We start from the raw sequence: 14,701 nt of genomic DNA, 5'->3' as shown, positions 1-14,701 counted from the left end.
CAGGTGATCACAGGCAGCAGTAAGGATTTCAAAACCAGGACAAACAGCTGCCCCTGCCGCTCACTCTGAAACCGCTGGGCTCGTCCGGGATTTGAACCCGGGACCTCTCGCACCCAAAGCGAGAATCACTACCCCTAGACCAACGAGCCTTGTCGATGGAAGATCTTTCGTGAGGGCGCCACAAATTCAGTGAAGCTCTCCTCAGTGACAGGACGTGAACTGGCATCAAGATACTAAAGTGTAGATGTTTGAGTGGCAGAAACTCCTTGAAGCCATCCTACAGATCAAAGGCCAAGCTCGCCAGACAAGGCCCAGTGGCCTAATGGATAAAGGCATCAGCCTCCGGAGCTGGGGATTGTGGGTTCAAGTCCCACCTGGGTCGTCTTTGATGGGCTACCTTTAAGTTGGCTGTGCGAGAAATTCCGGATGATTTGTTCAGAGCAACGCTATAGCCTTGATGACCGCAAGACCAGAATTAGCACAGAACTGACAAACTTCTGATAGCTGTGGCAGCTTTTGCGAGCACCAGACTGTCAGTGAATCAATCTGGCCCGCCTGTGCATGTGCCCTTTCAGGCTGAAATTACACAAAGCACTGTGTGCAAGAGGACGCTGGAGAACGTGACGTCAAGTACCACGTGGGTTGCAGTAAATGGCCTGGTATGAAGTGGTTGATAAAGAAAAGCAGCAATCGAAAAAAGTGCAAGAAAACCCCGGCACTCATACTAAAGGCGAGAGGGCTCGTCCGGGATTTGAACCCGGGACCTCTCGCACCCGAAGCGAGAATCATACCCCTAGACCAACGAGCCTGACCGCTGAATGCTTAGGCTACATGTGTACACTTGTAGAGTCATAGAATACTGGCCGCTAAAAGAAAGCGCAGGCGCTAGTTCTAATAGAATGCGTTTGTTGGCGGGCTGCCCCTCTGAGTAGGGTCTGTCCGAGGAAATGGCGCTTGTCATCTGGCTGAATCTTGGGTATGTTGTAGTACAGATGAACACAAGCAGCAGTAAGAGTTTCAAAACCATGACAAACAGCTGCCCCTGCCGATCGCTCTGAAATCTCTGGGCTCGTCCGGGATTTGAACCCGGGACCTCTCGCACCCAAAGCGAGAATCATACCCCTAGACCAACGAGCCTTGTGCACGTGCCCTTCCACGCTGATATTAAACAAAGCGCTGCGTGCTGGAGGCCCAGTGGCCTAATGGGTAAAGGCCGCATCTTACTTTTGCGCTACTATGAAGGCTCATCGTACGAAAGCAGAGAGGATGACACACATAACAGATGGGAAAGTGTCATGAAAGATTGATTTAAAGAGAATTCCACAAAATGTCGAAGGCTTGACTATGAAACCATGAGGCATCAGCCTCCCACCTAGGGCGTGCTTGATGAGCTAGCTCCAAGCTGATGCTGCGAAAAGTCAATGACCATTTGTTCAAAGAAACTCCATAGAACGACAAGTATATATGTGCTTAAACGTTTCTGCAAAAGAGCCACGTTAATTCAATGAAGAGCGATATAGAATGGTTTGAATCCCACAGCGGCATCTACAGACCTGCAGAAAGTTCGATTTGGCGAAGCATCAGCCTCTGATGCCCGAGAACGTGACGTCAAGTACCACGTGGGTTGCAGTAAATGGCCTGATGTCAAGTAGTTGATAAAGAAAAGCAGCAATCGGAAAAAGTGCCAGAAAACCCTTGAACTTGAACAGAACGGGCAGACACTAGTTCTAATAGAAAGCGTTTGTGGGCGGGCTGCCGCTCTGAGCATGGTCTGTCCGAGGAAATGAGGCTTGTCATCTGGCTGAATCTCGGCTATGTAGTAGAACAGGTGATCACAGGCAGCAGTAAGGATTTCAAAACCAGGACAAAGCAGCTGCCCCTGCCGCTCACTCTGAAACCGCTGGGCTGCGTCCGGGATTTGAACCCGGGACCTCTCGCACCCAAAGGCGAAGAATCATACCCCTAGACCAACGAGGCCTTGTCGATGGAAGATCTTTCGTGAGGGCGCCTACAAATTCAGTGAAGCTCTCCTCAGTGACAGGACGTGACCTGGCATCAAGATACTAAAGTGTAGATGTTTGAGTGGCAGAAACTCCTTGAAGCCATGCTACAGATCAAGGCCAAACTCGTAGACAAGGCCCAGTGGCCTAATGGATAAGGCATCAGCCTCCGAAGCTGAGGATTGTGGGTTCAAGTCCCACCTGGGTCGTCTTTGATGGGCTACCTTTAAGTTGGCTGTGCTGAGAAATTCCGGGATGATTTGTTCAGAGCAACGCTATAGCCTTGATGACCGCAAGATTGAAGAATTAGCACAGAACTGACAAACTTCTGATAGCTGTGGCAGCTTTGCGAGCACCAGACTGTCAGTGAATCAATCTGGCCCGCCTGTGCATGTGCCCTTTCAGGCTGAAATTACACAAGCACTGTGTGCAAGAGGACGCTGGAAACGTGGCGTCAAGTACCACGTGGGTTGCAGTAAATGGCCTGGTATGAAGTGGTTGATAAAGAAAAGCAGCAATCGAAAAAAGTGCAAGAAGGCCCGGCACTCATACTAAGGCGAGAGGGCTCGTCCGGGATTTGAACCCGGGACCTCTCGCACCCAAAAAGCGAGAATCATACCCCTAGACCAAACGAAACCCTGACCGCTGAATGCCATTAGGCTACATGTGTTACACTTGTAGAGTCATAGAATGCTGGCCGCTAAAAGAAAAGCGCAGGCGCTGATTCTAATAAGAATATGCGTTTGTTGGCGGGCTGCCCCTCTGAGTAGGGTCTGTCGAGGAAATGACGCTTGTCATCTGGCTGATCAATCTCGGCTATGTCATAGTTTAGATGAGACACAGGCAGCAGTAAGGATTTCAAAACCAGGACAAACAGCTGCCCCTGCCGCTCACTCTGAAATCGCTGGGCTGCGTCCGGGATTTGAACCCGGGACCTCTCGCACCCAAAGCGAGAATCACTACCCCTAGACCAACGAGCCTTGCCCAATGCACGTGCCCTTCCACGCTGATATTAAAAACAAAGCGCTGCGTGCTGGAGGCCCAGTGGCTAATGGGTAAAGGCCGCATCTTACTTTTGCGCTACTATGAAGGCTCCGCGTACGAAAGCTTTAGAGAGGATGACACACATAACAAGATGGGAAAGTGTCATAATGAAAGATTGATTTACAAAAGAAGAATTCCACAAAATGTCAGAAGGCTTGACTATGAAACCATGAGGACATCAGCCTCCCACCTAGGGCGTGCTTAGTATGAGCTAGCTCCAAGCTGATGCTGCGAAAAGTCAATGACCATTTATTCAAAGAAACTCCATAGAACGACAAGTATATATGTGCTTAGCGTTTCTGCAAAAGAGCCACGTTAATTCAATGAAGAGCGATATCAGAATGGTTTGAATCCCACAGCTGGCATCTACAGACCTGCAGAAAGTTCGATTTGGCAGAAGCATCAGCCTCTGATGCCGGAGAAGGCTTGTCGACGTCAAGTACCACGTGGGTTGCAGTAAATGGCCTGATGTCAAGTAGTTGATAAAGAAAAGCAGCAATCGGAAAAATGCCAGAAAACCCTTGAACTTGAACCAGAACGGGCAGGCACTTTAAGTTCTAATAGAAAGCCGTTTGTGGGCGGAGCTGCCGCTCTGAGCATGGGTCTGTCCGAGGAAATGAACTGGCATGTCATCTGAGCTGAATCCTCGGCTATGTAGGTAGAACAGGTGATCACAGGCAGCAGTAAGGATTTCAAAACCAGGACAAACAGCTGCCCCTGCCGCTCACTCTGAAACCGCTGGCAGACTCGTCCGGGATTTGAACCAGGGATCCTCCTCGCACACCAAAGCGAGAATCATACCCCTAGACCAACGGAGCCTATGTCGATGGAAGATAACTTTCGTTGAGGGCGCCACAAATTCAGTGAAGCTCTCCTCAGTGACAGGAGACGTGACCTGGCATCAAAGATACTAAAGTGTAGATGTTTGAGTGGCAGAAACTCCTTTGAAGCCATCCTACAGATCAAAGGCCAAGCTCGCCAGACAAGGCCCAGTGGCCTAATGGATAAGGCATCAGCCTCCGGAGCTGGGGATTGAATGGGTTCAAGTCCCCACCTGCTGGGTCGTCTTTGATGGGCTACCTTTAAGTTGGCTGTGCTTGAGAAATTCCGGGATGATTTGTTCAGAGCAACGCTATAGCCTTGATGACCGCAAGACCAGAATTAGCACAGAACTGACAAACTTCTGATAGCTGTGGCAGCTGCGAGCACGCAGACTGTCCAGTGAAAATCAATCTGGCCCGCCTGTGCATGTGCACTTTCAGAAATTACATCAAAGCACTGTGTGCAAGAGGACGCTGGAGAACGTGACGTCAAGTACATCGTGGGTTGCAGTAAATGGCCTGGTATGAAGTGGTTGATAAAGAAAAGCAGCAATCCCGAAAAAAGTGCAGAGGAAAACCCGGCACTCCATACTAAAGGCGAGAGGGGCTCGTCCGGGAGTTTGAACCCGGGACCTCTCGCACTCAGGGGAAGCGAGAATCATATGCCCCTAGACCAAGCTGAGCCTGACCTTCAGATGCTTAGGCTACATGTGTGTACACTTCAACAGATCATAGAGATGCTGGCCGCTAAGAAGAAAAGCGCAGGCGCTAGTTCTAATAGAATGCGTTTGTTGGCTTGAGGCTGCCCCTCTGAGTAGGAGTGCTGTCGAGGAAACTGACGCTTGTCATCCTGGCTGAATCTCGGCCTATGTCATGAGTTTAGATGAACACAGGCAGCAGTAATGGGATTTCAAAACCAGGACAAACAGCTGCCCCTGCCGCTCGCTCTGAAATCGCTGGGCTGCATCCGGGAGTTTGGAGACCCGAGACCTCTGCGCACCCAAAGCGAGAATCATACCCCTAGACCAACGAGCCTTGTGCACGATGCCCTTCCACGCTGATATTAGAAACAAAGCGCTGAAGTGCTAGAGCCCAGTGGCCTAATGAAAGGTAAAGGCATCTTGCTTTTAGCTACCTATGAAGGCTCCGCGTCTGAAAGCAGAGAGGATGACACACATAACAGATGGGAGAAGTGTCATGAAAGATTCGAAGGTTAAAAGAAGAATTCCACAAAATGTCGAAGGCTTGACTAATTAGAAACCATGAGGCATCAGCCTCCCACCTAGGGCGTGCTTGATGAGCTAGCTCCAAGCTGATGCTGCGAAAAGTCAATGACCATTTGTTCAAAAGAAACTCCATAGAACAAGTATATATGTGCTTAGCGTTTCTGCAAAAGAACCACGTTAATTCAATGAAAACGATATAGAATAGTTTGAATCCCACCAAGCGGCATCTACAGACACTGCAAGAAAAGTTCCATTTGGCAGAAGCATCAGCCTCTGATGCCCGAGAACGTGACGTCCAAGTACCACGTGGGTGATGCCAGTAAATGGCCTGATGTCAAGTAGTTGATAATAGAAAAGCCAGCTGAAATCGGAAAAAGGTGCCAGAAAACCCTTGAACTTGAACAGGAAACGGGCAGAAGCACTAGTTCTAATAGAAAGCGTTGAGGCATGTCATCTGGCTGAATCTACTGGCTATGTAGCTAGAACAGGTTGATCACAGGCAGCAGTAAGGATTTCAAAACCAGGACAAACAGCTGCCCCTGCCGCTCACTCTGAAACCGCTGGGCTTCGTCCGGGATTTGAACCCGGGACCTCTCTGCACCCAGGAATCATGCCCCTAGACCCTGAACGAGGCCTTGTCGATGGAAGATCTTTCGTGAGGGCGCCACAAATTCAGTGAAGCTCTCCTCAGTGACAGGACGTGAACTGGCATCAAGATACTAAAGTGTAGATGTTTGAGTGGCAGAAACTCCTTGAAGCCAATGCTACAGATCAAAGGCCAAGCTCGCCAGACAAGGCCCAGTGGCCTAATGGATAAGGCATCAGCCTCCGGAGCTGGGGATTGTGGGTTCAAGTCCCACCTGGGTCGTCTTTGATGGGCTACCACTTTAAGTTGGCTGTGCGAGAAATTCACCGGGATGATTTGTTCAGAGCAACGCTATAGCCTGTGATGACCGCATAAGACGAGAATTAAGCACAGAACACTGACAAACTTCTGATAGCTGTGGCAGCCTTTGCGAGCACCAGACTGTCAGTGAATCAATCTGGCCCGCCTGTGCATGTGCCACTTTCAGGCTGAAAATTACACAAAGCACTGTGTGCAAGAGGACGCTGGAGAACGTGACGTCAAGCCTACCCACGTGGGTTGCAGTAAAATGGCCTGGTATGAAGTGGTTGATAAAGAAAAGCAGCAATCGAAAAAAGTGCAGAGAAAACCCCGGCACTCCATACTAAAGGCAAGAGGGCTCGTCGGGATTTGAACCCGGGACCTCTCGCACCCGAAGCGAGAATCACTACCCCTAGACCAACGAGCCTGACCGCTGAATGCTTAGGCTACATGTGTACACTTGTAGAGTCATAGAATGCTGGCTCGCCTAAAGAAAAGCGCAGGCGCTAGTTCCTAATAAGAGATGCGTTTGTGTGGCGGAGCTGCCCCTCTGAGTAGGGTCTGTCATCGAGGAAATGGCAGCTTGTCATCTGGCTGAATCTCGGCTATGTCATATGGATTTCAGATGAACACAGGCAACTTAGTAAGGATTTCAAAACCAGGACAAACAGCTGCCCCTGCCGCTGCAGCTCCACAAGCGCATGGAGCTGCGTCCGGGATTTGAACCCGGGGACCTCTCGCAAAGCCCAAAGCGAAGAATCCATACCCCTAGACCAACGAGCCTTGTGCACGTGCCCTGGCTCTCCAGTGCTGCTGATATGGCGCTGCGTGCTGGAGAGCCCAGTGGCCTAATGGAGGCCGCATCTTACTTTTGCGCTACTATGAGAGGCTCCGCGTACGAAAGCAGCAGAGGATGACACACATAACAGATGGGAAAGTGTCCATGAAAGATTGATTTAAAGAGAATTCCACAAAATGTCGAAGGCTTTGACTATGAAACCATGAGGCATCAGCCTCCCACCTAGAAGCGTGCTTGATGAGCTAGCTCCAAGCTGATGCTGCAAAAAGTCAATGACCATTTGTTCAAAGAAACTCCATAGAAACGACAAGTATATATGTTAGCTTAGCGTTTCTGCAAAAGAGCCACGTTAATTCAATGAAGAGCGATATAGAATGGTTTTGAATCCCACAGCGGCATCTACAGACCTGCAAGAAAGTTCGATTTGGCTGAAGCATCAGCCTCTGATGCCCGAGAACGGCTTTTGACGTCAAAGTACCACGTGGGTTGCAGTAAATGGCCTGATGTCAAGTAGTTGATAAAGAAAAGCAGCAATCGGAAAAAGTGCCAGAAAACCCTTGAACTTGAACAGAACGGTGCCAGAGCACTTAGATTCTAATAGAAAGCGTTTGACAGAGGCGAACTGCCGCTCTGTATGGTCTGTCCGAGGAAATGAGGCATGTCATCTGGCTGAGATCTCGGCATATATGAAGCTAAGAACAGGTGATCACAGGCAGCAGTAAGGATTTCAAAACCAGGACAAACAGCTGCCCCTACCGCTCACTCTGAAACCGCTGGGCTCGTCCGGGATTTGAACCCGGGACCCTCTCGCACCCCAAAGCGAAGAATCAACTACCCCTAGACCAACGAGCCTTGTCGATGGAAAGATCTTTCGTAGAGGGCGCCATCCAAATTCAGTGAGCTTCCTCCTCAGTGACAGGGCACGTGAACTGGCATCAAGATACTAAAGTGTAGATGTTGAAGTGGCAGAAACTCCTTGAAGCCATCCTACAGATCAAAGGCCAGAAAGCTCGCCAGACAAGAGCCCAGGTGGCCTCAATGGATAAGACATCAGCCTCCGGAGCTGGGGATTGTGGGTTCGAGTCCCACCTGGGTCGTCTTTGATGGGCTACCTTTTAAGTTGGATGTGCGAAGAAATTCAGGGATGATTTGTTCAGAGCAACGCTATAGCCTTGATGACACTAAGACCAGAATTAGCACAGAACTGACAAACTTCTGATAAGCTGTGGCAGCTTTTGCGAGACACCAAAGACTGTCAGTGAAGATCAATCCTGAAGCCCGCGTCTGTGCAACATGTGCAATACCTACTTCAGGCTGAAATTACACAAAGCACTGTGTGCAAGAGGACGCTGGAGAACGTGACGTCAAGTACCACGTGGGTTGCAGTAAATGAGCCTGGTATGAAGTGGTTGATAAAGAAAAGCAGCAATCGAAAAAAGTGCAAGAAAACCCTGGCACTCATACTAAAGGCGAGAGGGCTCGTCCGGAGATTTGAACCCGGGAGCCTCTCGCACCCGCAGCGAGAATCATACCCCTAGACCAACGAGCCTGACCGCTGAGATGCTTAGGCTACTATGTGTACACTTGTAGAGTCATAGAATGCTGGCCGACAAAGAAAAGCGCAGGCGCTAGATTCTAATAGAATGCGTTTGTTGGCTTGGGCTGCCCCTCTGCAGTAGGGTGCTGTCCGAGTGACGTAACTTGTCATCTGGCTGAATCTACGGCTTTATGTCATAGTTTAGATGAACACAGGCAGCAGTAAGGATTTCAAAACCAGAACAAACAGCTGCCCTACCTGCCAGCTCGCTCTGAAAATCGCTGGAGCTCGTCCGGGATTTGAACCCGGGACCTCTCGCACCCAAAGCGAGAATCATACCCTAGAACCAACGAGCCTTGTGCACTGTGCCCTTCCACGGCCATACTCCAGCAATATTAAACAAAGCGCTGCGTGCTGGACGGCCCAGTGGCCTAATGGGTAAAGGCAAGGCATCTTACTTTTGCGCTACTATGAAGGCTCCGCGTATCTGAAAGCAGAAAGGATGACACACATAACAGATGGGAAAGTGAAATCATGAAAGATTGATTTAAAAGAGAATTCCACAAAATGTCGAAAACTTGACTATGAAACCATGAGGCATCAACCTCCCACCTAGGGCGTGCTTGATGAAGCTAGCTCCAAGCTGATGCTGTCTTGACAAAGTCAATGACCATTTGTTCAAAGAAACCTCCATAGAACGACAAGTATATATGTATGCTGATAAGCGTTTCTGCAAAAGAGCCACGTTGAATTCAATGTATACGAATGGTTTGAATCCACACAGCGGCATCTACAGACCTGCAGAAAGTTCGATTTGGCCGAAGCATCAGCCTCTGATGCCCGAGAACGTGACGTCAAGTACCACGTGGGTTGCAGTAAATGGCCTGATGTCAAAGGAGATTGATAAAGAAAAGGCAGCAATCGGAAAAAGTGCCAGAAAATTGAACTTGAACAGAACGGGCAGGCACTAGTTCTAATAGAAAAGCGTTTGTGGGCGGGCTGCCGCTCTGAGCATGGTCTGTCCGAGGAAATGAGGCTTGTCATCTGGCTGAATCTCGGCTATGTAGTACATAGAACAGGTGATCACAGGCAGCAGTAAGGATTTCAAAACCAGGACAAACAACTTGCCCCTGCGCTCACTCTGAAACCGCTGGGCTGCGTCCGGGATTTGAACCCGGGACCTCCTCGCACCCCCAAAGCGAGGAATCATACCAACCTAGACCAACGGAGCCTTGTCGATGGAAGATCTTTCGTGAGGCGCCACAAATTCAGTGAAGCTTCTCACTCAGTGACAGGGCGTGAACTGGCATCCAAGATACTAAAGTGTAGATGTTTGAGTGGCAGAAACTCCTTGAAGCCATCCTACCAGATCAAAGGCCAAGCTCGCTCAGACAAGGCCCAGTGGCCTAATGGATAAGGCATCAGCCTCCGGAGCACTGGGGATTCAATGGTAGTTCAAGTCCCACCTGGGTAAGGTGCTTTGATGGGCTACTGCTTTAAGTTGGCTGTGCGAAAATTCCGGGATGATTTGTTCCAGAGCAACGCTATAGCCCCTTGATGACCGCAAGACCAGAATTAGCACAGAACTGACAAACTCTGATAGCTGTGGCAGCTTTTGCGTAGCACCTGTAGACTGTCCGAGTGAATCAATCTGGCCCGCCTGTGCATGTAAGCCCTCAGGCTGAAGATTACACAAAGCACTGTGTGCAAGAGGACGCTGGAGAACGTGACGTCAAGTACCACGTGGGTTGCAGTAAATGGCCTGGTATGAAGTGGTTGATAAAGAAAAGCAGCAATCGAAAAAAGTGCAAGAAAACCCCGGCTACTCAGCTACTAAAGGCGAGAGGGCTCGTCCGGGATTTGAACCCGGGACCTCTCGCACCCGAAGCTGAGAATCATACCCCTAGACCAACAGGCGAGCCTGACCGCACAGATGCTGTAGGTCTACATGTGTACACTTGTAGAGTCATGAATACTGGCCGCTAAAAAAGAAAAGCGCAGAGCGCATAGTTCTAATAGAATGCGTTTGTTGGCGGAGCTGCCAACCTACTGAGTAGGGTCTGTCCGAGGAAATGACGCTTGTCATCTGGCTGAATCTCGGCTATGTCATAGTTTAGATGAACACAGGCAGCAGTAAGGATTTCAAAACCAGGACAAACAGCTGCCCCTGCCGCTAAATACTGGGCTCATCCGGGATACCGTGAACCCGGGACCTCTCGCACCCAAGGCGATGAGATCACTGCACCCTAGACCAACGAGCCTTGTGCAACATGTGCCCTTCCACGCTGATGACAATTAAACAAAGCGCTGCGTGCTGGAGGCCAGTGGCACTAATGGGTAAAGGCCGCATCTTACTTTTGCGCTACTATGAAGGCTCCGCGTACGAAAGCAGAGAGGATGACACACATAACAGATAGGAGAAAGTGTCATGAAAGATTGATTTAAAAGAGAATTCCACAAAATGTCGAAGGCTTGACTATGAAACCATGAAGACATCAGCCTCCCACCTAAGGCGATGCTTGATGAAGCTAGCTCCAAGCTGATGCTGCGAAAAAGTCAATGACCATTTGTTCAAAGAAACTCCATAGAACGACATTTTAGTATACTATGTGCTTAAGCGTTTCTGCAAAGACCCACGTTAATTCAATGAAGAGCGAAGTATAGAATGGTTTGGAATCCCACAGCGGCATCTACAGACCTGCAGAAAGTTCGATTTGAGCCGAAACATCAGCGCTCTGATGCCCGAGAACTTTGTGACGTCAAGCACCACGTGGGTTGCAGTAAATGGCCTGATGTCAAGTAGTTGATAAAGAAAAGCAGCAATCGGAGAAAGATAGTGGCCAGAGAAAACCCTTGAACTTGAACAGAACGCAGGCGGGCACTAGTTCTAATAGAAAGCGTTTGTGGGCGGAGCTGCCGCTTCTGGGCATGGTCTGTCCGAGGAAATGAGGCTTGTCATCTGGCTGAATCTCGGCTATATGAAGTAGAACAGGTGATCACAGGCAGCAGTAAGGAGGATTTCAAAACCAGGACAAACAGCTGCCCCTGCCGCTCACTCTGAAACCGCTGGGCTCGTCCGGGATTTGAACCCGGGACCTCTCGCACCCAAAGCGAGAATCATACCCCCTAGACCAACGAGCCTTGTCGATGGAAGATGCTTTCGTGAGGGAAAAAGCCACAAATTCAGTGAAGCTCTCCTCAGTGACAGGGCGTGGGCAACATCAAGATACTAAAGTGTAGATGTTTGAGTGGCAGAAACTCCCTTGAAGCCATCCTACAGATCAAGGCCAAAGCTCGCCAGACAAGGCCCAGTGGCCTAATGGATAAGGCATCAGCCTCCCGGGCTGGGGATTGTGGGTTCAAGTCCCACCTGGGTCGTCTTTGATGGGCTACCTTTAAGTTGGCTGTGCTTGAGAAATTCCGGGATGAGTTTGTTCAGAGCAACGCTATAGCCTTGATGACCGCAAGACCAAGAATTAGCACAGAACTGACAAACTTCTGATAGCTGTGGCAGCTTTTGCGAGCACCAGAGCTGTCAGTGAATCAATCTGGCCTGCCCGTGCATATGCCCTTTCAGGCTGAAATTACACAAAGCACTGTGCGCAAGAGGACGCTTGGAGAACGTGACGTCAAGTACCACGTGGGTTGCAGTAAATGGCCTGGTATGAAGTGGTTGACAAAGAAAAGCAGCAATCAGAAAAAAGTGCAAGAAAACCCCCGGCACTCATACTAAAGGCGAGGAGGGCTCGTCCGGGATTTGAGACCACGGGACCTCTGCGCACCCGAAGCGAGAATCATTACCCCTAGACCAACTTGAGCCTGACCGCTGAATGCTTAGGCTACATGTGGCTACACTCAACAGAGTCATAGAATGCTGGCCGCTAAAAGAAAGGCGCAGGCGCTATTGGATTCTAATAGAATGCGTTTGTTGGCGGGCTGCCCCTCTGAGTAGGGTCTGTCCGAGGAAATGACGCTTGTCATCTGGCCTGAATCTCGGCTATGTCATGAGTTTAGATGAACACAGGCAGCAGTAAGGATTTCAAAACCAGGACAAACTTAGCTGCCCCTGCCGCTCGCTCCTGAAATAGAACTGGGCTGCGTCCGACAGGATTTGAACCCGGGACCTCTCGCACCCAAAGCGAGAATCATACCCCTAGACCAACGAGCCTTGTGCACGTGCCCTTCCACGCTGATATTAAACAAAGCGCTGCGTGCTGGAGGCCCAGTGGCCTAATGGGTAGCAAGGCACGCATCTTACTTTTGCGCTACTATGAAGGCTCCGCGTACGAAAGCAGAGAGGATGACACACATAACAGATGGGAAAGTGTCATGAAAGATTGATTTAAAAGAGAATTCCACAAAATGCTCGAAGGCTTGACTATGAAACCATGAGGCATCAGCCTCCCACCTAGAGAGCGTGCTTGATGAGCTAGCTCAAGCTGATGCTGCGAAAAGTCAATGACCATTTGTTCAAAGAAACTCCATAGAACGAACAAGTATATATATGTGCTGGCGTTTCTGCAAAGAGAGCCACGTTAATTCAATGAAGAAGCGATATAGAATAAGGTTTGAATCCCACAGCGAAACATCTACAGACCTGCAGAAAGTTCGATTTGGCCGAGAAGCATCAGCCTCTGATGCCCGAGAACGTGACGTCAAGTACCACGTGGGTTGCAGTAAATGGCCCTGATGTCAAGTGGTTGATAAAGAGAAAAGCAGCAATCGGAAAAAAGTGCCAGAAAACCCTTGAACTTGAACAGAACAGGCAGGCAGAATACACTAGTTCTAATAGAAAGCGTTTGTGGGCGGAGCTGCCGCTCTGAGCATGGTCTGGTCCGAGGAGATGAGGCTTGTCATCTGGCTGAATCTCGGCATATGAAAACAGTAGAACAGGTGATCACAGGCAGCAGTAAGGATTTCAAAACCAGGACAAACTAGCTGCCCCTGCCGCTTCACTCTGGAAACCGCTGGGCTCGTCCGGGATTTGAACCCGGGGACCTCTCGCACCCAAAGCGAGAATCATACCCCTAGACCAACGAGCACTTGCTCCGATGGAAGATCTTTCGTGAGGGCGCCACAAATTCAGTGAAGCTTCTCCTCAGTGACAGGACGTGACCTGGCAAGTCAAGATACTAAAGTGTACCAGATGTTTGAGTGGCAGAAACTCCTTGAAGCCATCCTACAGATCAAAGGCCAAGCTCGCCAGACAAGGCCCAGTGGCCTAATGGATAAGGCATCAGCCTCCGGAGCTGAGGATTGTGGGTTCAAGTGCTCCCACCTGGAGTCGTCTTTGATGGGCTACCTTTAAGTTGGCTGTGCGAAAGGAAATTCCGGGATGATTTGTTCAGAGCAACGCTATAGCCCTTGATGACTAGCAAGACACAGAATTAGCACAGAACTGACAAACTTCTGATAGCTGTGGCAGCTTTTGCGAGCACCCAGACTGTCAGTGAATCCAATCTGGCCCGCACTGTGCATGTGTGCCCTTTCAGGGCGAAATTACACAAAGCACTGTGTGCAAGAGGACGCTGGAGAACGTGACGTCAAGTACCACGTGGGTTGCAGTAAATGGCCTGGTATGAAGTGGTTGATAAAGAAAACGCGGCAATCGAAAAAAGAGGTGAAAACCCCCGGCACTCATACTAAAGGCGAGAGGGCTCGTCCGGGATTTGAACCCGGGACCTCTCGCACCCGAAGCGAGAATCATACCCCCTGAACCAACGAGCCTGACCGCTGAATACTTGGAAGCTACATGTGTACACTTGTGGGAGTCATAGAATGCTGGCCGCTAAAAAGAAAAGCGCAGGCGCTAGTTCTAATAGAATGCGTTTGTTGGCGGGCTGCCCCTCTGAGTAGGGTCTGTCCGAGGAAATGACGCTTGTCATCTGGCTGAATCTCGGCTATGTCATAGTTTAGATGAACACAGGCAGCAGAAAGGATTTCAAAACCAGGACAAACAGCTGCCCCTACCGCTCGCTCTGAAATCGCTGGGCTCGTCCGGGATTTGAACCCGGGACCTCTCGCACCCAAAGCGGGAATCATGCCCCTAGACCAACGAGCCTTGTGTGCACGTGCCCTTCCCACGCTGATATTAAACAAAGCGCTGCGTGCTGGAGGCCCAGTGGCCTAATGGGTAAAGGAAGCCGCATCTTGCTTTTGCGCTACTATGAAGGCTCCGCGTACGAAAGCAGAGAGGATGACACACACTAACAGATGGGAAAGTGTCATGAAAGATTGATTTAAAAGAGAATTCCACAAAATGTCGGGGAAGGCTTGACTATGAAACCATGAGGCATCAGCCTCCCACCTAGGGCGTGCTTGATGAGCTAGCTCCAAGCTGATGCTGCGAAAAAGTCCAATGACCATTTGTTCAAAGAAACTCCATAGA

General features: G+C 49.8%; 6 non-coding genes across 6 annotated transcripts; 4 read left to right on the top strand and 2 right to left on the bottom strand.

The window, feature by feature from the left end:
* Positions 1–308: 308 nt before the first annotated feature.
* On the top strand, positions 309–382 carry trnar-ccg (transfer RNA arginine (anticodon CCG)). Its single transcript has one exon. It is a non-coding gene; the product is annotated as a tRNA-Arg (tRNA).
* A 354-nt stretch (positions 383–736) lies between these two features.
* trnap-cgg (transfer RNA proline (anticodon CGG)) lies at positions 737–808 on the bottom strand. The gene has a single exon. It is a non-coding gene; the product is annotated as a tRNA-Pro (tRNA).
* Positions 809–1,065: 257 nt separating this feature from the next.
* trnap-ugg (transfer RNA proline (anticodon UGG)) lies at positions 1,066–1,137 on the bottom strand. Its single transcript has one exon. It is a non-coding gene; the product is annotated as a tRNA-Pro (tRNA).
* Positions 1,138–2,136: 999 nt separating this feature from the next.
* Positions 2,137–2,209, top strand: trnar-ccg (transfer RNA arginine (anticodon CCG)). The gene has a single exon. It is a non-coding gene; the product is annotated as a tRNA-Arg (tRNA).
* A 3,677-nt stretch (positions 2,210–5,886) lies between these two features.
* On the top strand, positions 5,887–5,959 carry trnar-ccg (transfer RNA arginine (anticodon CCG)). Its single transcript has one exon. It is a non-coding gene; the product is annotated as a tRNA-Arg (tRNA).
* A 5,659-nt stretch (positions 5,960–11,618) lies between these two features.
* Positions 11,619–11,691, top strand: trnag-ccc (transfer RNA glycine (anticodon CCC)). The gene has a single exon. It is a non-coding gene; the product is annotated as a tRNA-Gly (tRNA).
* The last annotated feature ends 3,010 nt before the right edge of the window (positions 11,692–14,701 follow it).

The sequence above is a fragment of the Chanodichthys erythropterus genome, unplaced genomic scaffold, assembly GCF_024489055.1.
Source record: "Chanodichthys erythropterus isolate Z2021 unplaced genomic scaffold, ASM2448905v1 ctg001700_np12, whole genome shotgun sequence".
Classification (NCBI taxonomy): domain Eukaryota; kingdom Metazoa; phylum Chordata; class Actinopteri; order Cypriniformes; family Xenocyprididae; genus Chanodichthys; species Chanodichthys erythropterus.
This window is presented reverse-complemented; position numbering and strand designations above follow the sequence as displayed.